The sequence below is a fragment of the Macrotis lagotis genome, chromosome 3 (genome assembly GCF_037893015.1).
Source record: "Macrotis lagotis isolate mMagLag1 chromosome 3, bilby.v1.9.chrom.fasta, whole genome shotgun sequence".
In the NCBI taxonomy this organism is placed as follows: domain Eukaryota; kingdom Metazoa; phylum Chordata; class Mammalia; order Peramelemorphia; family Peramelidae; genus Macrotis; species Macrotis lagotis.
In genome coordinates, this window is record NC_133660.1 from 168,710,464 (window position 1) to 168,734,725 (window position 24,262).

Here is a 24,262-nt window from a genome sequence, read left to right on the forward strand (position 1 = left end):
ACAGACTTTATTTTTAGGTGTTCTTCTCCTAGTTTCTCTTTCTGGGTTTTGTTGATTGAATTTCTGTTAAGAGGTTTCTTTCATGTTATTTCTGAGGGGAAAGAGGAGCACTTATCACAGAACCTGTCTTCTCTCTGCCATCTTGGATGGAAGTCTTGAAGTTGATGACTCCTTTTTTTGTCAAATGTTAATTTATTGCAAATAGTCTCCTTTTCAGCTTTTAACTTGCTGGGCATTCCACAGCTCCACTATTGAAGTCATCAATGACATCATGAGGATATCTGCCATCAATGTTGCAGCCCACAGACTGGGCTGTTCCAAGGATCTCTTTAATAGTTCCAGAGAGATCTTATGCCAAGGATCAGTGCCTCATCTGTCTAGCAATGTTGACAATCTCATTGAAAGTGATGTTTCCACTGTGTTTAACTAGGCAAAACACAAAAACTCAGTTAATACACCCATCATAACACAGGGCAAAGTAATAAGACTCCTGGACTTTCTAACAAGTTGTTCCCAAGCTTTCGGCACAGAGTTACCCACAAGAAGAATAAACCTGTTTCCTAAGCTGGGTTTCTCTCTCAGCTCACCACTGGATTGCACCAGCTAACACATCACTGGAACCAGGTGCAGTGGCGGGTGGCTGTGAAGTTGATGACTTTTTGAGGAATCATGAAACAATGAAGCAAAATTAAAAGAATGAAACACTAGAAGAAAATGTGAACTAACACATTGGAAAAACAAGTAACTTGGATACAGGAGAGATAATTTAAAAATTATTGGGTTACCTAAAAGTCATGACCAAAAAATGAACCTAGACTTCATTTTTCATAAAATTCTTCAGAAAAATCATCCTGATATCCTAGAAACAAAGGATAAAATAGAAATTGAAAGACTCTATTGATCACTCACTAAAATAGATCCAAAAATGAAAACTGTCAAGAATATTATGGCCAAATTCAGAACTCCCAAAAGATACAATTTACATGTTGTGGAACTACAGTAGGGATAACACAATAATTAATCCACCATAAGGTTTTGTAGGACTTGTAATATAATATTCTTAAGGCAAAAGAATTTGGATTACAACCAAATTCAACTACTCAACAAAACTAAATATATGCTTTCTTTCTGAGGAAAACAGAACATTCAGTGAAATAGAGGGCTTTCAAACTTTCCTGATGAAATGACCAGAGATGAATAGAAAGTTTGAACTTCAAGTATAGGAATCAGGTGAAGAATAAAGAGTGAACAGAAAGGCAAATTATGAAGGATTTAATGACATTGAATTGCTTCTATTTCTGCATGCAAAGATAATTCTAATAACTCATATGAACCTCCTCATTTATTAGGACAGTTATAAGGTACTTATATAGACAAGGCATAGGAGGGAGGTGAATTTGAATGCATAATATATTAAACAGATGGAGTTAATGGGCGGGAAAAGAATGTGCTTTGAGAAAGAAAAAGGAGAAGTAGAATGGGGTAAGTTATTTCACATAAAAGAAGCTAGGAAAAGCTTTTTCAATGGTGTGGAAAAGGGGGAAGATGACAGGGAGTGGATCAGCTTTTACTCTCATTGGAAGTGGCTCAGCCAGGAAATAATACACATACACACACACACACACACAGACACACACACACACAAATTTGGGCATAATAATTTATCTTACCCCAGAGGCAAATTGGAGAGGAAAGGGATGTGAGAAAGGGGGATGGGGAAGGAGAGGAAAGATGTAGGTAATCAAAGAGAGGGAAGATTGTGGGAGAGAGTAACCATATACAGTGCACTTTCCAGGATGCATAAGGTATAAGGATAGAGAGAATAGAGTAAATGGGGGTGGGGGAGGGAAATAAAATTAGCAATAGCAACTGGGAAAGATATTGAAGCAATTTCTTTATTGAACTTATGATAAAACATGCCATCTATACCATAGACAAAGCTAATGGTGGCTGAATTCTAACTGAAAAAAAGTAAAGTAATTCCTAATTCAGATGCTGATGTTTGTCCTTTCTTTCTTTCTTTTTTTTTAGGTTTTTGTAAGGCAATGGGGTTAAATGGCTTTCCCAATGCCACACAGCTAGAATTATTAAGTTTCTGAGGCTGGATTTGAATTCAGGTACTACTGACTCCAGGGCCAGTGTTCTATTCACTGTGCCACCTAGCCACTCCTGTCCTTTATTTTCAAAGAGGGCCATGACATCAGGGAAGTGATACCATCACAAGCACATGAATTGGAATTTTGTGAGGGTATACTATGCTAAGTCACCAGCCTCACTTTCTCCTCCAAAGTCATCTAAATCCAGTGGTCAGATATGAATCAGGATGACTGGAGATGACCCTAAATATGAGGCAGTTAGGTTTAAGTGACTTACCCAAGGTCACACTGCTAGTATTTTTCAAGTGTCAGGTGCCTGAGACTGGATTTGAACTCCTATCCTCCTGACTCCAAGGCCAGTGTTCTATCTACTGTGACACCAGGCTGCCCCCCTTAAGTCAGATATGTTTCCGACAAGTATATAACTACCCAAATAAGAGAAATACATTTTTGGCTGGGAAACCCAACCGAGTCTAGCTATTAGTCAAACTAAGAACATTATAGCATACTTCCATTTTTTGAAGGAAATTCATAATTGTTTATTAAATGTTATTGCTGGATAAATAAAAAAAGTCCTTCAACATTTTCTTGGATAACAGCATTGCTGCAAAAAGGTGGGTCATTCACAACTGATTGGCTTTCAATGTTGCTTTTACTTTATAAAAAGTACATTTCCCTTGCATCTGCTCATGTAAGTTTTTTTTACAGAAAGCATTCTATTCATCATTTCTCATAATAGAATAGCATTTAATCTTAATCACATAAAACAATTTGTTCAGCCATTCCTTATCTGCTGGGCATAACCTCAATCTCTAGCTCCCCAGAAAAAAAACATGCTTTAAATATTCCTATGCACATATGTTATTTTCTTCCTGTATTTAATCTCTTCAGGATTATTGACCTAGCAGTAGTACTGCTAGTCCAAAAATAAGGCAGATTTTAGAGCCCTTTGGGCATAGTTCCAAATTGCTCTACAGAATTGTTGAATCATTTCACAACTCCTCTTACAGCACAGCAATGTCTCAATGTCCCTAAATCCCTTCCAACATTTCTCATTTGCTCTTTCTCTCCTATTAGCCAATTCAGCAGGATTCTAATCTCTATCAACAGTGAGCCAAGAAATTGTTTTAAAAATTATTTAAACTGAAAAGTGTTCATATCATTTGATCGTTCATCATTTGGGGAAAGTCTATTTATTACTAAATTTGACTCTATTCTCATTATTTGAAAAAATAAGGGTTTTATCAGAGAAACTTTTTTCAATATTTTTCCCCACCATCAATACAGCTAACTGTACTTCCCTGAATCCTCTTCCCACCCACCCCTTATTCTATTTTCTTTCTCTTTTTACTCTGTTTTTCTCATAAGTGTTTTTTAAATTTTTTTTATTTATTTAAGGCAATGAGGTTAAGAGTGACCTGCCGAAAGTCACACAGCAAGGCGATTATTGTCTGAGTTCAGATTTGAACTAAGGTCCTCCTGACTCCAGGGCCAGTGCTCTATACCCTGAGCCACCTAGCTGGCCCCCCAAAAGTATTTTGCTTCTGACTACCCCAGTCCAGCAATTTCCCTTCCCATCTATCGCCTTTCCCCTCCCCCACTCCTTTCTCCCATCCCTTTCATCTCCTAATTTCCTCTAAGTTACTATAGATTTTTATACCATTTGAAAGTGTCTGTTTTTCCCTCTTTAAGCCTAGTATAATGAAAGTAAGGTTTTCCCTTTCCCCCTCATATTACCCCTCTTCCACTCCACTGCAAAAGTTTTTTCTTGACTTTTTTAATATGAAATTGCTTACCTCAGTATACCTCTCCTTTCCCTTTTTCCCAGTACATTTTTTGTCTATTAATTCCATCTTTTTAATATATTAAATCTTCAAATTCAAATCCTACCTGTGTTTTATCTATATTTGCTCCTTCTATCTGCCCTAGTAAATGTGAAAATCATATATTATTATTAGTACTTTCTTCCCATAAGGGATATAAATAGCTCAACATCATTAAGTTCCTTATAAGTAACCTTTCCTCTTTACCTTTTTTTAATGCTTCATTAGAGTCTTGTATTTCAAGTTCAAATTTTCTGTTTAGCTTTGGTGATTTCATCAGGATAATTTGAAAACCCCCAACTTCATTGAATCACCATTTTTCTCCTGAAAGAATTTGTTTAGTTTTGCAGAGAGTTGATTCTTGGTTCTTATCCAAGCTCCTTTGACTTCCAGAATGTTATGTTTCAAACCTTCTAATTCCTTAATATAGAAGCTGCGAAACCTTTGTGTTATTTTGACTTTGACTACACTAGATCTGAATAGTTTCTTTTTGGAGACTTGGAATATTTTTTTCCTTGATTTGGGAGTTCTGAATTTGACTGTAATATTCCTGGCATTTTTCATTTTGGGATCTCTCTTTCAGGATGTAATCAGTGGATTCCTTCAATTTCCAGTTTACTCTCTGCTTCTAGGATATCTTTTCAGTTTTCTTGGATAATTTCTTGTAAAATGACATCTAGGCTTTTTTTTTTTATCATAGTTTTCAGGTGTTCCAATAGCTTTCAAAATATCTCTTCTATTTCTGTTTTTCATGTCAGTTGTTTTCCCAGTGAGATATTTCACATTTTCTTCTAGTTTTTCGTTATTTTCATTTTTATTGTTTTTTCTTTTCTCACAAAGTCATCAGTTTCCCTTAGCTCCATTCTTTATTTTAACGAATTATTTTCTGCAGAGAGCTTCTATATCTTCTTTTCCATCTAACTAATTCTGCTTTCTAAAGTATTCTTCTCTTCATTGGCCTTTTGTGGACCATTTTTCATTAAGCCCAAACTGATTATTAAGAAGTTATTTTCTTTAATATATTTTTTCTATCTTCTTCACCAAGCTGCTGACTTGATTTTCATGATTTTATGTCAGTTTTCATTTATCTTTCCAATTTTTCTTTTATTTCCCTTACTTGATTTAAAAAAAAATCTTTTTTGAAATTTTCCATTGCCTGAGACCATTGTATTATCAATGAGAAAAAATATCTCTTAATGGAAAAATATAATCTCTTGAAATTGGCTGCATTTTAAGAGCTAAAAACCTAATGCACAAAGACATAACATGATAAATATAAAATGTATTCCTTATGAATTACAAAGAAATAGACTTTTTACTCATTATATGGCCATTGAAGAAAGGATGCAACATTAATGGGAACTTAAATAACTTAATCTTAGGCAATTCATAGGAAAAGGAACAAATCATAGGAACAAGAGATAATTTAATTAAAGCATGTGACTATATTGACTCAAATGAATGGATTTAGGTGATTGTTTTATATTATTTCCATTTCTAACATTTAATAACTTTGATGATTATAAATCATGTGGGTGTTTGTTCTTTTATTGGCAAGGCAATGGAGTTAAGTGACTTGCTCAAGGCCACACAGCTAGGTATTTATTAAGTGTTTGAGGGTAGATTTGAACTCAGGTCCTTCTGACTCCAAAGCTGGTGCTCTATCCACTGAACCACCTAGATGCCCCACACCTAGGTATATTTTGTGGTAATGATGTCAAGATCTGATTATAAATCCTCCTTCTGACACAAATATAACTCTTTGACATGGTCAAGTCAAACCGCTTAAATTTTTAGTTTTCCAAGGAACAGAAAAGGAAGTTTTCACTTTGACAATTTCCTACACAAATGAAATTACAGACCAAGCTCTCTCCAAAAAGACTTCCAATAATTTCACCCAAAGATTCATTTATCATAATTTCATTGCATTTTTGAAATCTTCTAAAGAACAATTTTATTTTAATTATTTTTTCATTAATAAATTTTAGTTAATAGAGTATAAAGTTACACTCATTATCTAGAGATCCAAGGAAGTTCTCTGAATGGTTCAGTGAAAATTTTGCTAATTTTTGTCCCATTTTTACTTCATTTGTGACTTGTTTCTTGTCTATCATCTGTTTCCTTAACTTTGTTACTTATTCATTTTATTTTTTCATTGGCTAAGAAAATTATTGGCTTTCAATCTGTTCAGGAAAATAAGTGTTAAATTAAAACAAGAGCTTCAATTGAATCAAGATTGTATCCTTAAATCTACTTTGCACAAAGAGGTTGGCTGGGTAGAATAAAACTAGTTTTAGCAAAATGATTTACTTGATACTTCACAATTAAAGATTATGAGTTTGATCTGATTTGGTGCAGAAATTTATGATCAATTTATTTTTTAGCAGTGTAGAGAAGACAACCATTCTTTTGCTTCTCCCTATAGTCTTGCTCAACTGTTTTCACCTCTCAGCCTTTTTCTTAATTTTTGTACCAATCCCTTAAATATGGCATCTTGAACACTTTTTTGCAGGGTATGTCCAAAATTATTTCAAAGTGGAGCAGGGGTATTAATGTTAGAGTTTGAGAGAATAGAGAAGTAGAGGTTATGCCTCTCCCAAGGGAGTAAGTGTGGTAGGTGTTGCCCAAAAAGACATCATCTCTGTTTTCAGGAAATTGTCATCATAGGGCAATGCCTTACCTCAATCATAGTATTCAGAGGAACTGTTATTCCCCACTCTAATGATAGACATTCCCCTAGAAGTCCCTTCTGGACACACTTCAATCAGGACTGAATTCCAAAATAAATCTAAACTGGTGTCTTTGTAGGTAATTCTACACTAAAAATTTCATAAGAGAGCTCACCAACCAGGAGACAGAGTATTCCCTTCCAATTAGAAGGCAACTTTCTATTTTGAAAGATCTCTCTAGTGATCCAACGACTGCTCTCCATACACACAAGTACTTTACTGTATCCAGATACAAATTTCTTTAATCCTGAGCAGGCTTAGGAATTTGGTGGAATATTTACTCTGTATTTGGTGAATCTTTTTTTCCTAGCTCACCATTTTTCTTGGTTTTTTTCCCCTATAGAAAGGGAATGAACATTGAGGGAGGCTTGTGTCCAGATAAGTTCCATATTAAGCTTTTGTAATCATTCTATTCTGGCACCATTCTATGCTCTGATTGAATACAACACGTTCCATATTCAACCTGACTCTACCTTTATACCACTCCCTAAGAAACAACTGACCTATAGCAATTGTAAGGATTCTTAAGTGGTCATGTATTTTTTCTTGCTACTTCATAGTATCAAGAATTCTTATTTCTGAAACTCCCTTCATCAATGTAAATTTAGTAAGTATCTTACAAATTGTGACCCATGATATATGCCCTGATACATCAAAAACTTAAGTAATCTGTCCATGTCAAATATGTCAAAGGCAGAACTTGGCCTTCCAGATCTGGACACTTGTCTTCAATCTCCTAATTCATACTGTTACTCATTAAATATTAATTATAACTGGATGGAAAACAATCAGATTCCTACTGAAGTTAACCAGCACTCCCATGTCCTTATCTCCTATCTCCCTTTCCTACATTTTCCCTTCTGCTATATTTGATATAGTTTTGAATGTCCTTTAATTGTTTGCCATGCCTTTCTACTAACTATGGGTTTACCTACCCCATTAGCATTCTTTTACTCACATTATTCTATGTAGGGCTTTGGACTATGCAAACAAATCAGTCCATTACCATTTTAAGGACAGTCTGGAGATTGTGAATTAATGAAACAAAGTAGTCAACTATAATGAATTTGCTGGATCTAGGGTTTGGGGTGCTTAGGAACATAGCCTCCTATAAACATATATGATGATTTTAGCTTAAATATATATTACTGTAGTCAGAATCAGACAAAGTCCTTGGCTATTGTGTAATAGTTTCTTCTGATGAGAAGATTAAAGAATGAATCATATATATTTTGAAATCTCTAAATAGTTTGCTTTCATTCCAGAATTTGATAACTTAATTCTCTATTCCAAAATATACTAGAGGAAAAAAAAATAGGAGCATGGAGGGACAAAGACACATAGGAAAAAAACTAGAGGAAAAATGAATATCATTCCCAATATATTCATAATTTTATTTGAAATTAATTTAAGTATATAACCCTTATTCTAAAATTGTTTTAGCTGTACTAAATTGATAAATAACCATTTTCACAGTTTTACATGTGTTGTCTTAGGAACATGCAGCAAAAAATGACTCAATTAAAATAAGTTGTGAGATGTTAGATAATTTATTTGCAAAATATTTTTAAAGGCCATAGTTACTGAAAAATAAATTGAACATCTTAGAATAAGATAACATTATTCTTCACTATTCTCCTCCTTCTCTAAACCATAGAGTTTCTCTCGTCAGAGTGTGATGTTGCAATTTACTAAAGGAGAAATGTTCAGGTTCCTAATTCTGAGGTCAGCTCTAATACCTTTAAATCATACAACTCATAAATCCATTTTAGCTGGAAGTCATACCATATACTAGAAAGAAGTGAAGAAGAAATTAGGGAGACTTGAATTATGGGTCCAGTTCCCTTATGCCCTGTATATCATAGATAATATGTTTCATTTATCCTAATGTCTTTCTTTTACAAAATGGGAATAAAATTATTTTCTACAATTATTTTAGAAGGTTAATAAAAGAATGAAATCAAAGATTAAGCAAAAAATTGTCTTGAAAAGAACTGAAAGTGAACTATTAACCTGGAACTCAAATTTCTATTTGTTTCTTTAGTGATTATTTGACCTTAGAAAATCATTTAACCTCTTGCATTCTATTTTTTTAATATTCTGCTCTACAAAATAGAGATAATCATATTTAAAACTTAGAATGATGATGTGAATAAAATAAAATGTAGCTGAAATAATTCTGGAAAATCTTTGATTGACTTGATGAGTCTCCTATTGCATGAATTATATATATATATATATGTATATATATATATATATATACATATATATATATATGTATATATGACTGGAATTTTCCCATGGAACTAGACATTTATCTTTTGTTTTTTTTGCTAAGAGACCTAAACCTCTTGGGGATGATACTATTTATAACCCATGCAGAATTCATTATAAATTTAAAATATTACTCATGAGGAAATGTGATCACATAAAATAATTATTCTAAAGAATGCACCATTCAAGTATAATAAAGAAACTATTGGATCTGGGCACAGTTCCTAAACAGGAAGGTATATTAGAGATTGTGGGAGCATAATTATTGTTGTTTTTGTTCTATCCGATCTCTAATAATATCTATTAGTGATGCCCTGAACTACATTTAGGACAAGAACTATACCCATGGAATACACAAAGAGCTTCTTCAGACAACTTACTAAGACCTAATTTTGGCATGTAGTTCAGAGAAACAGATTTAATACTGTTGTTGTCATTGTTGTTGTTGCTGCTAATGATGATGGTTTTTTACTTGACTTCATAAAGAGTGAAATAATGATTGGAAGTCTGCTCAAGTTTCAGATCTGAAGTATGGTGGGCTGAATTTGTAGAGAATAGTTGACTAGTATATAGATGTTTAAAAAAGTGACCCTATGTTCTTTATGCTCCATCCATCTTCCTGATTAAGGAGATGTATCAAATGAATGAGAATGATTAAATAGAAACTGCAGAGAGACATTTTAATGATGCTTATTTGGTCAAAGAGCTAGGAACATTATTTTTGAGAGAATGTTTGAACTAATATGGCTCTTAAAAAGTGATTCCTGAAAGATGAGGTATGCCTCAATAATATCCCAGACATTTTTTGGGGGGAGTGCTGTTCTAATGAAAGATGAAAGAAATTTAGAATTTTGCATTCAGATTTCAAATTTTCTTACTTTATTCATTGAATTATTCATTTCTAAATTAATTAAAACAATAATAATTTCAAGGATAAGAAGTTAAAAGTAGCTATTAATGAAGACCTGCCTTCTAGGGTTATTACCTAAATAACATTTTTTTTTCAATGGAAGATTTAAAAATGAGTTTCTTTAAATGTGAATTTTAGGGCTAGTAAATATTAATAGTATGGATATTATATTAATAGAGGACCTCAGACATTTCAAACAGAAGGAGAAATATGCTTCAGGAAACTCACTAACTGAGGGAAATTATGTAACCATTTTTTCATTCACAAGATGTTAGTTTTCACATGAGACCTCAAGATAGAGCTTGCCAAAGAAGAGGAACAAAGGAAATTAAGGGAAGAAAACAAAAAAAAAAAGGAAAAGAAAGATATTTTCAAGTACTAAGCCTGGGTCCTTGGTTTCAAATGATACCAGACAGAATTTCTGCCTATTTGTAGCAGATGATCTAGAGAAATGCAAAAGTTAATTGAAAATTTTCTCATTAAGAAGGTCAAGATGAAAACAAAACCATAATCAGAAGAATAAAGACAATTTATTCAGGTTATTTTAATTACAAAGTAGGAGATAAGTTTTGGAACTTGACTTCATAACCTATAACAGAGAGCCTAATACACCCAAAATTCATTAGAAAGGAGGGGCAGAGACAGAATTCTAACTCAAATTTTTAGACTAAAATCCTGGTGTATAAAATTCAAGAAGCAAAAATTGCCAAATATTTGACTCTAGGTTTTCATGTCACAGCATTCATAATCTATCTATCTATCTATCTATCTATCTATCTATCTATCTATCTATCTATCTGTCTGTCTGTCTGTCTGTCTGTCTGTCTGTCTGTCTGTCTGTCTGTCTGTCTATCTATCTATCTATGATAATGGATCATTTGTTATAGACAAGGCAGCATATGAACCTGACTCAAGCTTTCTTAATTGGAAATCAGATTCTCTGAATCTCAACTTCAGAATCAAAATTAAATGAATTTAATATCAATTCAAAATCATTCAAATTAATTAATTTTGAATGGACACTGAAAAAAATTAGTTGACCAATTCCTTAATGCTGAGCAGTTTTTATCTTCTTTTTGCATTTCCATATAAATAATATGTACAAACACACTCATAAAGACATCATGTAAAATTTAGAAAGAGGAATGAAATTCCCTTTAGTGTTTCTAACTTTGGAACTCAGAAATTAGAAACTGGGAGTCTAGTCCTGATTCTGCTACATTGGGCATGGTAAAAATATCTTTGCTTGTAAAATTAGTTTGGGGAATTTATGATTTGAAAGTTCCTTTTATTTCTAATGATCAGTGACATAAAACATTATAAAAAGGCAAGGTTTTCTCTTTCTGTTGTGGCATTTGATTTCTCTTTGGTAGGAAATTATTGTACTAGTTTTCCATTGGAGTTTTCCAATGAAGAAACTCCCAGCACCCCTGTAGATATGTATCTGCTTTGCAATTTATAATCCTGAAATATTCTCAGAGCACTGGGTAGGTAAGTGATTAATTGCTCAGAGTCCCATAGCCTGAAGATATCCAAGATTGCATATGAGCTCAAGACCTTCCATCTTCTAGGAAAGCTCTTTATCAATTCCACTGTGCTGTCTGAAAAACAAAGTGAAAATTCAAAGTAAAAACTAGAAGTTACATCCTATAACTGAATAATGTAATGAGAGTATTAGACTTAGTTTTCACTCCTGTCTCTGACATTCACTAGATGACTATGGATAAGACTTAAGTAATCTGAGCCTGATTTTCTTCTTCTAAATTAAGTCCTCTAGTATCTAAGTTGAGAAGCTATAATGAATGTCAAATAAGCTATTATATTTGAAATACTTTTCAAACCATGTATACATATATACATATATAAATGTATATGCATACATATATACATACACCTGTATATGCATATCCATAAAAACAAATACACACATACAAACATATAAATGCATGTACATATAAATGAATTATTACCCTTCAAGGATAATTTATATACATGCACATACATAATCTATATGTGTGTATCTCCATATACACAGATATACAATATAGACATGTATATGCATGTACAGATACATGTATTATTACCCTTCAGGGAAAATATATATGACAGTTACTTTTATAGAAAGTTATTTTGGAAATGGGCTAGATCATCTTAGCAGAAATGGTTATAGTGTTGAAATATGGATGGGATAGTTAAATAAGGCTAGTAGAGAAAGGCAAATTATCTTGGAACTTCTTTTAAAATTCTTTAAGAGGTAGAAAATGTATTGTTGAGGTGGGGTTCCCCATATTAATCAATGTGACCCAGACCTTATAAAAACTACATAAAATTAAGGAAATAAATATGAGTATAGAAATGTTATGTAGTAGTACTTATTTAGTGTATCTTAACTGAGAGATGACTAAATCTATGCTGCCCTTGAATTTTTTGTAAATGTGAAACTACACCTTTAATTCAATTTAATCTATTCTTGGTTTAGTTTAAATATTCACTTCCACTACTCAATAATTTACAAATCTCTTTATAGCATTTTGCTAGCAACTACATCCTTTCATTGTTTTGTCAAGTAGTTGATATCCAGATGCTTGTAAGAATGATAATTCATTCATATAAATGAATTATCTTCCATGTGAAACTATTTATATATTTTTACTACATTAGTAAGATATGAAAGCAATTTTCAATTTCCTTTAAATAGTCACATGCACCTTCATGTTGGTTTAACAAAGAAAAAAAAGCAGAATCTGGAGTGGGGAAAAATGTCTCTTTAAAGTTTGTCTGGACAAAGTGGAATGGTGTACTAAATGGAAAACAGGAAAGGTTAGAACAACTAAGACACTATTTCAATGTTGCATCACTATTATAATTGACCTAAAAGTCCACTTGGATCTGGAAAAATAGAACTAAAAAACTGAGGAAATGGTATTAAAGCAATGAGTCTTCAAATCTTGAGAAGATCTAGGATGCAACATGTGAGAACCAGAGTGTTGCTAAAAAGAGTTGTAATATGAAATTGTAAAAATTGTAGATCAGAAGTATATCAAACATGTTAAACTTGTATTTTGATATATAATATGATATACCAAAGTTTTTAAAAAGTTTACTGTGTTCAGAACACTATAATAGATGTTCTGGAAAAATAGAATATGCAAAGATTTCCTACCCTCATAGTGTTTGCAATCTAGTGGGGATATGTGATGTCAAAATAAACAATTATCACATATTCCTAACAGAAATATAATAAATGTAACAAAGTGCTTTGTGAAGTCTATGGATAAAGGTCTTAAGTTCAGGTCCATGGAGAGTCTTCATACTTGGCTTTTAAGTGATTCCTAGAATTTCATTGGCAAATGTGGTGGGAAGTGCATGGTAGGCACAGAAAATTGTGTGAACAAAGGCTTACATATCTAAGAGTAGAGTCAGTGTTTGAGAGAAGAAAATTCCTTGTTTAAAAACAGAATGTGTGGCAGGAAACTGAGCCAGACTGTAAAACTCTTAAATGGTAGAAGATCTAGACTTCATTAGACAGTCATTAGGGAATTGAACATTTTTAAGCAGAAAAGTAACATGACCATATTTATTTATAAGGTTATTCTTTCTGCTCTCTGTAGAATAGATTGGAGGGCATAAAGACTGGAACTAGATAGAATTACTAGGAAATATCTGCAGCACCTTCAAATAAATGTTAAAAGATATATGAATCAGGAGGGTGGTAGCAAAATATTGCAAAGGTAGAAATATTAAGACATAGTAATAAATTATATAATATTGAAAAAGCCATAGAATATAACTAAATGTGACTTGTATTCTAAACTGAGATTGAGAAGCAGCATAAACACTACCAAATGATCTAAAAAGTCATTTTTATGATTTTCTATATATGATTCTACAATTGATTTTTCCAATTACATTTAATGATACTTTACATTTCATTTTCCATTGTTCTCCTTCCTTCCTTTTCCTCTTCATAATATCAAGTAACCTGGTAAGTCGTACATGTACAACAATGTTAAAGATATTTACACTTTATTCATGTTGTGAAAGAAAATTCAGAAAAATAGGGAAAGAAAATGAAACATGAGTGGGAGAAAATATTTTTTTAATTTTAAAATTTTTATTTTTTAATTGATAATTTATTTTTCCAAATACATGCAATGAAGATTTTTCAACATTCATCCATATGCATAATATTAATTTACAAACTTTTCTTCCACCCTCCCTTTCCACCCCCCTCCCCTCAGCAGTGAACAGTCAGATTTCTATTGTACACATATTTGCATTAAACATTTTTATAGATTAGTCATTTTCAGTGTGAAGAATTAGTATTAAGAGAAAGAAATACATAAGATTTTTTAAAAAAAGTGAATGTATTGTTCTTGAGATTCAGATGGATTTTGTTTTGTTTTGTTTTTCTTCCCCTGGATGGGGATAATATAGTTCATAGCCAATCTCATAGGGCTGTCCTAGCTCTCATATGTTCAGGGAAGCTGGATCCATCAGGATTGATCATCTCACAATGTTGTTTTTAATGTGTACATTGTTTTCTTGGTTCTGCTCCCTTCCTTCAGCATCAGATCCTGTAATTCATTCCATGCTTCTCTAGAGTCTGACCATTTATGGTTACTTATAGAACAATAGTATTTTTAAATATTCATGTACTATAACTTGTTTAATCATTCTCCAATTGATGGAATACCCTTAATTTCCAATTCTTTGCCACTACAAAAGAGTTGCCATGAATATTTAGAAGATGTTGGAATTTTCCCATATTTTTATGATTTCTTTTTGTTTTAGACCTAGAATTGGAATTGCTGGGTCAAAGGATATGAATAATTTTATTGCTTTTTGGGCATAGTTCCATTATTGCCTTCCAAAATGGTTGGATCACCATTGATCTCATAAATAAACTTGAATTGCTTATGTGAAAAAGTCAATAAAATAGACATTTGATTATTCTGATTTAAGAAGATAACCTAAATACCAATATCAAAAATGAAAAGTGTGAACTAACCACCAATGAGGAGGAAATTAAAGAGATAATTCAGAGTTACTTTGCTGAATGGTACACCAATATATTGGGTACATTGAGTGAAATTGATGAATATTTACAAAAATACAGACTGTTCAGATGAACAGAAGAGGAAATGAATTACTTAAATAATTCCATTTCAGAAAAAAAAAGAAATTGAAGAAACCATCAATAAACTTCTTAAGAAAAGGTCTCCAGGTCCAGATGGATTTACAAGTGAATTCTACCAAACATTTAAGAAATAATTAATTCTTATTCTTCATAAACTATTTAAAAAATAGGAGAAGACAGAGTTCTGCCAAACTCCTTTTATGCCACCAACATGGTGCTGATACCTAAATCAGGAAAATCCAAAACAGGCAAAGAATGTTATAGAACAATCTCCCTATTGAATATTGATGCAAAAATCTTTAAAAAAAATTATCAATGAGACTATAGCAAGTTTTTACTAAGATAATACAATCCGCAATCAGGTAGGATTTATACCAGTTAGGCAGGAATGGTTCAATATTAGGAAAACTCTCAACATAATTGAATATATCCATAGAAAAAGCAACAGAAAACATATGATTATTTCAACAGATGTTGAAAAAAGCCTTTGATAAAATACAACATCTGTTTCTATTAAAAAGCATGAGAAAATTTAGGAATAAATGGAGTTTTCCTTAAAAAGAAAATACTATCTATCTAAAACATCAACAAATAGTATATGTAAGGAATAAATTCAGAGCATTTCTCGTAAAATCAGGGGTGATACAAGGATGCCCATTATCTTCATTGCTATTCAATATAGTATTAGAAATACTAACTATAACAATAATAGAAGAAAAAAGAAATTAAAGTAATCAGAATTGTAAATGAAGAAGCAAAGCTTCCATTTTTGCAGATGATATGATGGTATACTTAGATAAGCTGAGAAAATCATCTTAAAAATTCCTTGGAACAATTAAATTCAGCAGTGTAGCAGAATTTAAAATAAACCCAATAAATGAGGAGCATTTATATATATATGAATATCAAAGCCCAAGAACAAGAGATAGAAAGAGTAATTCCATTTAAAATAACCATAGACAACCTTAAATACTTGGAAATCTACCTCTTAAGACAACCCTAGAAACTGTATGAACAGAATAATAAAGCACTTCTCACCTAAATAAAATCAGATTTAAATAAATGGAAAAATGTCAATTGCTCATGATTGGGTCTAGTTAATATAATGAAAATGACAATTCTACCCAAATTAAATTACTAATTCAGTGCCACACTAATCAAATAACTAGTTTACTGAGGTAGGAAAAATAGTAACAAAATTCAATGGGAGCAAAAAAAGGTCAAGAATATCAGGGGAATTAGTTTTAAAAAATGTAAAGGAAGGTGGCCTAGCACTACCAGATCTAAAACTATACTCTAAAGCAGTAGTAATCAAAACTTACTGGTACAGTTAAGAAGTAAAGTAATGGATAACAGATTAGGATAGGTTCCAAAGAAACCCCAGTAAATGACTACAGCAATGTTCTATTTGACTAATCCAAAGGCATCAACTTCTGGAATAAGAATTCACTATTTGACAAAAATTGTTGGGAAAACTGGAAAATAGTATGGCAAAAACTTGGCATAGGGGCAGCTAGGTGGCGCAGTGAATAGAGTACAGGCTGTGGAGTCATGAGGACCTGAATTCAAATCTGTCCTCAGATAATAATTACCTAGCTGTCTGACCTTGGGGAAGTCACTAAACCACATTGTCTTGCAAAAAAAAAAAAAGACTTGACATAAACGCACATCTCACACACTATTCTAAAATAAGGTCAAAATAGGTACAGGGTTTAGATTTAAAAGGTAAAATTATAGATAAATTAACAGACCAAGAAATTATCTATCAGATCTATGGAAAGGAGATACATTTATGACCAAACAAGAATTATAGTACATTATAAAATATAAAATGAATGATTTTGACTATATTAAATTGAAAATTTTTCATTAACAAAATCAATGTTGCCAAAATTAGAAGGAAAACAGAAAGCTGGTAAACAATCTTCACAACTAGGAGTTCTGATAAAGGTCTCTATATAAAATATATAGAGAGAATTGCATCAAATTTGTAAAGTTACAAGTCATTCCCCAGTTGATTAATGGTCAAAGAATATGAACAGACAGTTTTGAAATGAAGAAATTAAAGCTATTAATTAATCAAAAATGTTCAAAATCACTATTGATTAGAGAAATGCAAATTAAAACGACAATGAGGTGTCATCTCATACCTATCAGATTGACCAAGATGAGAAAAAGGGAAAATGATCAATGTTGGAGAGGTTTTGGTAGGATTGGGACATTGATGCATTGCTGGTGGAGTTGGGAACAGATCTAACCTTTCTGGAGAGTAATAAGGAACAATACCTAAAGAGCAATAAAACTGGTCATACCCTTTGACCCAGCAATTACAATTCTAGGTCTATATCCTGAATATATTATAAAAAATGGGAAAAGTCCTATGTATTCCAAAATATTAATAGCAGCTCTTTTTGTAGTGGTGAAGAATTGGATATTGAGGGGATGCCCATCATTTGGGGAATGGCTAAACAAGTTGTAGTACATGAATACTGTGAAATATTATTGTTCTCTAAGAAAACATAAATGGTTGGACTCTAGAGAAGCATGGAATGACTTACCGGATCTGGTGCTGAGCAAAGGGAGCAGAAGCAAGAGAAGAATGTACACATTAACAATAACAATAAATTGTAAGATGATCAACTTTAATGGAAGATGCTCCTCTCAGCAGATCAGAGACCTAGAACAGCTACATTAGACAGGCTTTGGACAATTTTAACTCCATCCAGAGGAAGAAAAATAAAACACAGAAAACAAAAGAAAGAACAACCTTTCAGAATCTGATGAACACTTCATAAAAATTATGTCTTATGTGTCTCCCTTAATCCTAATTCCTCATACCCAAAATAACTGATATGTAAATATGTTTATCCAAAATATGTATGTACAATGCTAATCTGAGTGTTTGCCTTTGAGGTGCAGGGGTGGGAAGATAGGGTGGAAGGAAATTTTGTAACTTAACAATATACATGTAGATATGGATGAAAATAAACAATAAATTAAAAAATAATGGCTAGATGACTTCAGAACTCCATCAGCAAAGCATTAATGTATCAATCCTCCAACAGCCTGTCCAATATCGATCATGTTCCTTTTTTGTCAATTTAGCCAATCTTATAGGTGTGAAGTGGTATTTCAGAGTTGTTAGAATTTGTATTTTTCTAATCAATATTTTTTCACACACACACATATATATATATATATGTATATGTATGTATGTATGTATATATCAGCTTGAATTTCTTCATTTTAAAACTGTCTGTTCCTATCCTTTTACCATTAATCAATTGGGAAATGACTTGTAACCTTGTAAATTTGATACAGTTCTTTATATATTTTAGAAAGACTTTTATCAGAATTCCTAATTGTGAAGATTATTTACTAATTTTATGCTTTCCTTCTGATTTTATTAATGAAAGAAACTCTTAATTTAATATAGTCAAAATTATTCATTTTTTAGTGTATGATGGACTCTACTTTTTACTTTATATATATATTTATTTTATTTTTGCACAAATGATTTTTATACATTATTAAAATATTCTTGTTTAAGGGCGAACATAATATCTTCTCCCCCCCCAAATTTGGTTATAAATTTGTCCACTTTCCATAGATCTCATATATAGAGTATTTATTGGTCTATTAATTGATCTATAGTGTTGCCCTTTATGTTTAAATCCTGTATATATTTTGTCCTTATTTTGGTATAGGGAGAAAACAAATTTTAAAAACTGAAAATGTTTTGCTTTGATCTGCGTTCAGTCTACATAGTTCCTTCTCTGGTTGTATATCATGTTTTCCATTACAAATCTTTTACAATTTTTTTTTTTGCATTTTACAGCCAAAGGTTAAATCTATCTTAGTTGATCATCTCCCAATGTTGTTAATATGTACAATGTTCTTCTTGTTCTTCTCACTTCAATAAACATCAGTTTGTGTAACTTTATCCAGTGTTTTCTGAAGTCTGCCTGCTCATTATTTCTTAAAGAACATTAGTATTCCATCACATTGATATATCATTCTTTGTTCAGTCATTCCCCAGTTGATGGACATTCTTAAATTTCCAATTCTTTGTCATTACAGAATGTAATGCTATGAATATTTTTATAGATGTGGACCTTTTACTCTTTTTATATTCTCTTAGAAATACAATTGCTATATCAAACAGTTCAGTTTCATTGCCATTTTGGCATAGATTCAAATTGTTCTCTAGAATGTTTGAATAAGTTCACAGTGCAACAGTATATTGGTGTCCCAATTTTCCCCCATCTCCTCCAATATTTATCATTCCCCTTTTTTTATTACATTAGCCAGTCTGATAGTTGTGAGGTGATATGTCAGAGTTTCAAAATTTTTAAAGTAGTATTTTTTTAATTAATAGTGATTTAAAACATTTTATCATATGACTACAGAAAGCTTAAATATCTTCATTTGAGAACTGCCTGTGCATATCCATTGACCATTTACCATTTGGAAAATGTCATATTCTTATATATTTAATTCAATTTTCTCTATATATTTTAGAAATTAGCCCTTTATTGCAAATATTGATTGTATAGAAATATTTCTCAGATCATGGTATTCACTTTTAATCTTGGCTAATGGCTTTATTTGTGAAAACCCTTTGTAATTTAATCTGATAATTTTAGAGCTTTGCATTTTGCATTTTATAATGTTCTCCATTTCTTTCTTGGTCATAAACTTCTCCATTTTTCATAAATATGACAATACAATTATTCCTTGTTTACTTAATTGGCTAATGTATCACCCTTTATGGTAAATACTGCAACCATTTCAAGCTTATCTTGCTATTGGTTGTGGGATATTTTCATGCAATACTATTTTATACTATATTATTTTTCAGCTTACCCAGAAGTTTTTGTTAAATAGTGAGTTATTATCCCAGAAGTTGAGGCTTTGTATTTGTCTAATATTAAATTACTGTGGTCATTGTCTACTGATTCTTTTGTACCTATTCTATTCCACAATTTGTCACTCTATTTCTTAGTAACTACAAGAAAGTTTTGATGACTGACGCATTATAAAAAAATTTTATATTTGGAACAGCTAGCTCACCTTCCTTTGTATTATTTTTTCATTAATTCCCTAGATATTCTGGCCTTTTTGTTCCTCATGATTAATTTTTTTTCTCTAGGTCTATAAAACATTTTTTGACATTTGATTGATACGACATTGAATTTATTTTAGGTAGGAATTGTCACTTTTGTTAGCTTTACCTCCCATGAGCAATTGACATTTTTCCAATTGTTTAGAGCTGACTTTATTTGTTTCAAAAAATGTTTTGTAATTGTGTTCATATTTGTATGTAGACTTTCAATTGTATTATGTTATCTACAGTTACTTTAAATTGAATTTCTCTTTCTCTTGTTGCTGGATTTTGTTGGTAATATATAAAACACTGATGATTTTTGTGGATTTATTTTATATCTTGCAACTTTGCAGAAGTTGTTAATTTTTCAAGTATTAGTTGATTCTATAGAATCCTCCATGACTAGCGCTATATCATTAACAAAGACTGAGTTTTGCTTCCTCATTGCTAATTCTAATCCGTTCAATTATCTTTTTGTATTGCTAAATATAACATTTTTAAGATAATAAAGAATAATAGTGGGTAGTAATAGGCATCCTTGTTTCATCCCCTATCTTGTTGAAAAGCCTCTAGCTTATCGTTATTACATATTATGTTTGATGATGGTTTCAGATGGATACTATTTATCATTTTAATTAAAATGCCATTATTCCTATGTTCTCAACTGTTTTTTAAAGGAATGGATATTATATTAAAAGCTTTTCCAGTCCCTATTGAAATAATAATATGATTTATCTGAGTTATGCTATTGATATGGTGAATTATAGCATTGAAAATCCTGCAATATTAATATAAATCCTGCCAAATCATTGTATATTATGTTCATTATCACTAGCTGTAATAGCTAGTTTCATTTCAAATACTTGCTTCAATATTCATTAGGGGAATTCATCTATAATTTTTTAAATTTTGTTTTCATTTACAATTTTCTTTCTCTGTTTTGCCTCTTTGTGGTATAGGTATCAGTACCACATTGATGTCATAAAAAGAATTTGTCTGAACCCCTTCACCTATTTTCTTTCCATATAGTTCATATATCATTGGAATTAATTGCTCTTTACTTGTTTGGTAGAATTCAGTTGTAAATTCATCTGGCTCTGAAGATTTTTTTCTTAGAGAATTCATTGTTGTCTTGTTCAATTTCTTTTTCTGAAGTAGGATTATTTTTTCTTCTGGTTTATTTTTTCTTCTCTTAATCAGGTCAATTTATCTTTTTCTAACTATTCATCCATTTTATTAAGATTATCAGATTTATTGACAGAAATTTGGGTATAACAACTTAAAATTATTATTGGTGAATTCATTGATGAATTAAAAATTTTCATTTTTCTCAATGGTAATTTTCTTTTTGTTCTCTTTTTTCATTTAAATTGACCCAATATCTACTTATTATTATCTTTTATATGAAACAACTCAGTTTTATTTATTAGTTATATTGCTTTCTTACTTTCAATTTCATTAATCTCTGCTTTGATTTTTCAGAATTTCTAATTTGATATTTTATTGAGGATTTGTAATTTGTTCTTTTTTTGCCTTATTAATTGAATGCCCAATTCATTTATCTCCTCTTTATATATTAATGTAAGATATAAAATGTTGTCTAATGACTGTTTTGCCTACATCCCATCCATTTGGTGTAATGTCTCATTATTATCATGGTCTTGCATAAAATTGATGATTATTTCTGTGATTTTTTTTGATTCACTCATTCTTTAAAATTAGGTTGTTTAGTTTTGAATTAAATCTTGTATATTTTTTCCATCACCCTTTATTACATGTAATTTTTATTGCATAATAATCTGAAAAGGATGCCTTTTACATTTCTGCCTGTTTTGCATTTAATTGTGAGATTTTTCTGTTTTAATATATGGTAAGTTTTTTTTTTGTACTTGCTATTTACCTCCTTTTTCATTTGACCAATTGTATTTTTAAATATTTTTTTTGTTCCTTTTGCAGAATTACATTTTCAAAGGAATTGTTTTCTTCAGTGATAGTTTTCCCCTATTTGGTCAATTAAATTTTTTGAAGAGTTGTTTTCTTTTCGCATTTTCTGGTTTTTTTAAAGGAGTTGTTTTCTTCAATAAATTTTTGTGCTTTATTTTCAAAAATATTGACTTTCTCTCACATTTCTTTCCCCCAAAAAACTAGTCACACTAACTGAGCAAGGGCTCTAGGGCTCTCAACTTGTCACCTGCATTGGTATTGGAGCCCTCACAGCTGTTGTGCTAAGCTGAGACCCAGGGACCTTGGTTGCCGATTTTTTCTGTGGATGAAAGCCTCCAGATGACTTCTTCAGTACCTCACCTGTGCTGATCTCTGCTCTGTGTGCTGAGTTCTTCTCCCTGATCTGGACAATAATCCCTTTTGACTTCAGTGAAACAGACCTTTCCTGAAGTCCTTCCAAGATATCTTAATCCAGAAAATGCTTCACTCTGACTTTCGGCTCTGGCACTTCAGAATCCATTTAGGGGCATGATGTAATATTGTTTCTGAGAAAAGCTTGGGAGAACTTAAGTATGTTGCTGGCTTCTTTCTACCATCCTGGTACCAACCATAGATTGTTCTTAATATTTGTAACTGTGAGTAAATTTTATTTTTGATCATTCAAACTTTTCTAATACTATTTTTACTTGAACATTTTCCATATTCCTTATTCATTGATGATTTTTTTCATGTTTTTGCAAGGCAAATGGGGTTAAGTGGCTTGCCCAAGGTCACACAGCTAGGTAATTATAAAGTGTCTGAGACTGGATTTGAACCCAGGTACTCCTGACTCCAGTGCTGGTGCTTTATCCGCTAGGCCACCGAGCCAACCCCATTGATGATTTTTTCAAAGCATTTTTTGTTCTTGTCTAAAAAGACTTCCATGAACTGATGATGAGTGAAGTGAGCAGACTGAAGAGAACATGTCACATGTTAATGGCAACATTGTGAGATGGGTCAACTATGATGGATCTAACTCCTCTCAACAGTGTAGTAATCAAAGATAAAATCCTGAGAGACCTGTAATAGAAAATGACATCCACATCCAGTAACATATAAAAAGGACAGAAAACACTATGGTTTTTGTTATCTTTTTTTAACTTTTCATTTGTGGCAATGCGATTAAGTGAATTGCCCAAGGTCACACAACTAGGAAATAAGTGTCTGAGGACAAATTTGAACTCACTTCCTCCTAACTCCAGGGCAAGTGCTCCATCCACCTTGCTTCCCCTAAGCTATGATGTTTGAATGCAAAACAAAGCACAGTATGTTCACATATTAAATTTTCTTCTATGTTTTTTCCTCCTTATTTTTCCCTTTAGTTCTAATTCCTCTTTAACAACATGATTTATATGGAAATATATTAAATACAATTGTAAATGTACAACTTTTAAAAGATTGTTCACTATCAGAAAAAGCATTGTATACCCTAACAGCAACATAGGGGTGATGATCAACCTTGATGGATTTGCTCATTCCATCAGTACAACAACCAGGGCCAATTTGGGTCTGTCTGCAATGGAAAATACCATCTATATCCAGAGAAAGAACTGTGGAGTTTGAACAAAGACCAAAGATTATTATCTTCAATTTAGAAAAAAAAAAGGTATCTTATTATGTAATTTTGCTTTCTCTTATTTTTCTTTCTTAAGGATATGATTTCTCTCTCATAACATTCAACTGAGATCAATGTATATACTATAGAAACAATGTAAAGACTAACAGATTGCCTTCTGTGGGGGGAGGGGGAGGGAAGAAAAATTGGGATTTGTAAAACTCAAAATAAATTAAATATTTCTAAAAAAAATAAAAATTGATCTAGGAATCATTAAAAAAGATTATTCACTGCCATTTAAAGGAAAGGTGGTAGAAAAATGTGGAATTCATAAATGTGCAAATGGATGAATGTTGAAAACAACCTTGGACTGTATTTGGAAAAAATAAGATAAAATAAAAAAATCAATAAAAGAAATTTTTCTTCTCTTCCTTTCAATCTCCCCATTTTCAAAAACAGTTGTCTCACACATTTTGTTTCTTCTATTGCTTTCTTTTTTATAGTCACATATCTAAGCAAACTTCTTATTGTATAAGTGTCATTCAGATTAGGAACTATAAATTTCTTAAGCAAAATAAAATAGAATTACTGAATTGAAGAATTCTAACATTAGCATCTATCTTTGGTTTAGAGAGCATTTAATAT

General features: G+C 31.7%; 1 non-coding gene across 1 annotated transcript; it reads right to left on the reverse strand.

The window, feature by feature from the left end:
- Positions 1-505: 505 nt before the first annotated feature.
- LOC141519767 (small nucleolar RNA SNORA65) lies at positions 506-637 on the reverse strand. Its single transcript, XR_012477409.1, has one exon. It is a non-coding gene; the product is annotated as a small nucleolar RNA SNORA65 (small nucleolar RNA).
- Between the last annotated feature and the right edge of the window lie 23,625 nt (positions 638-24,262).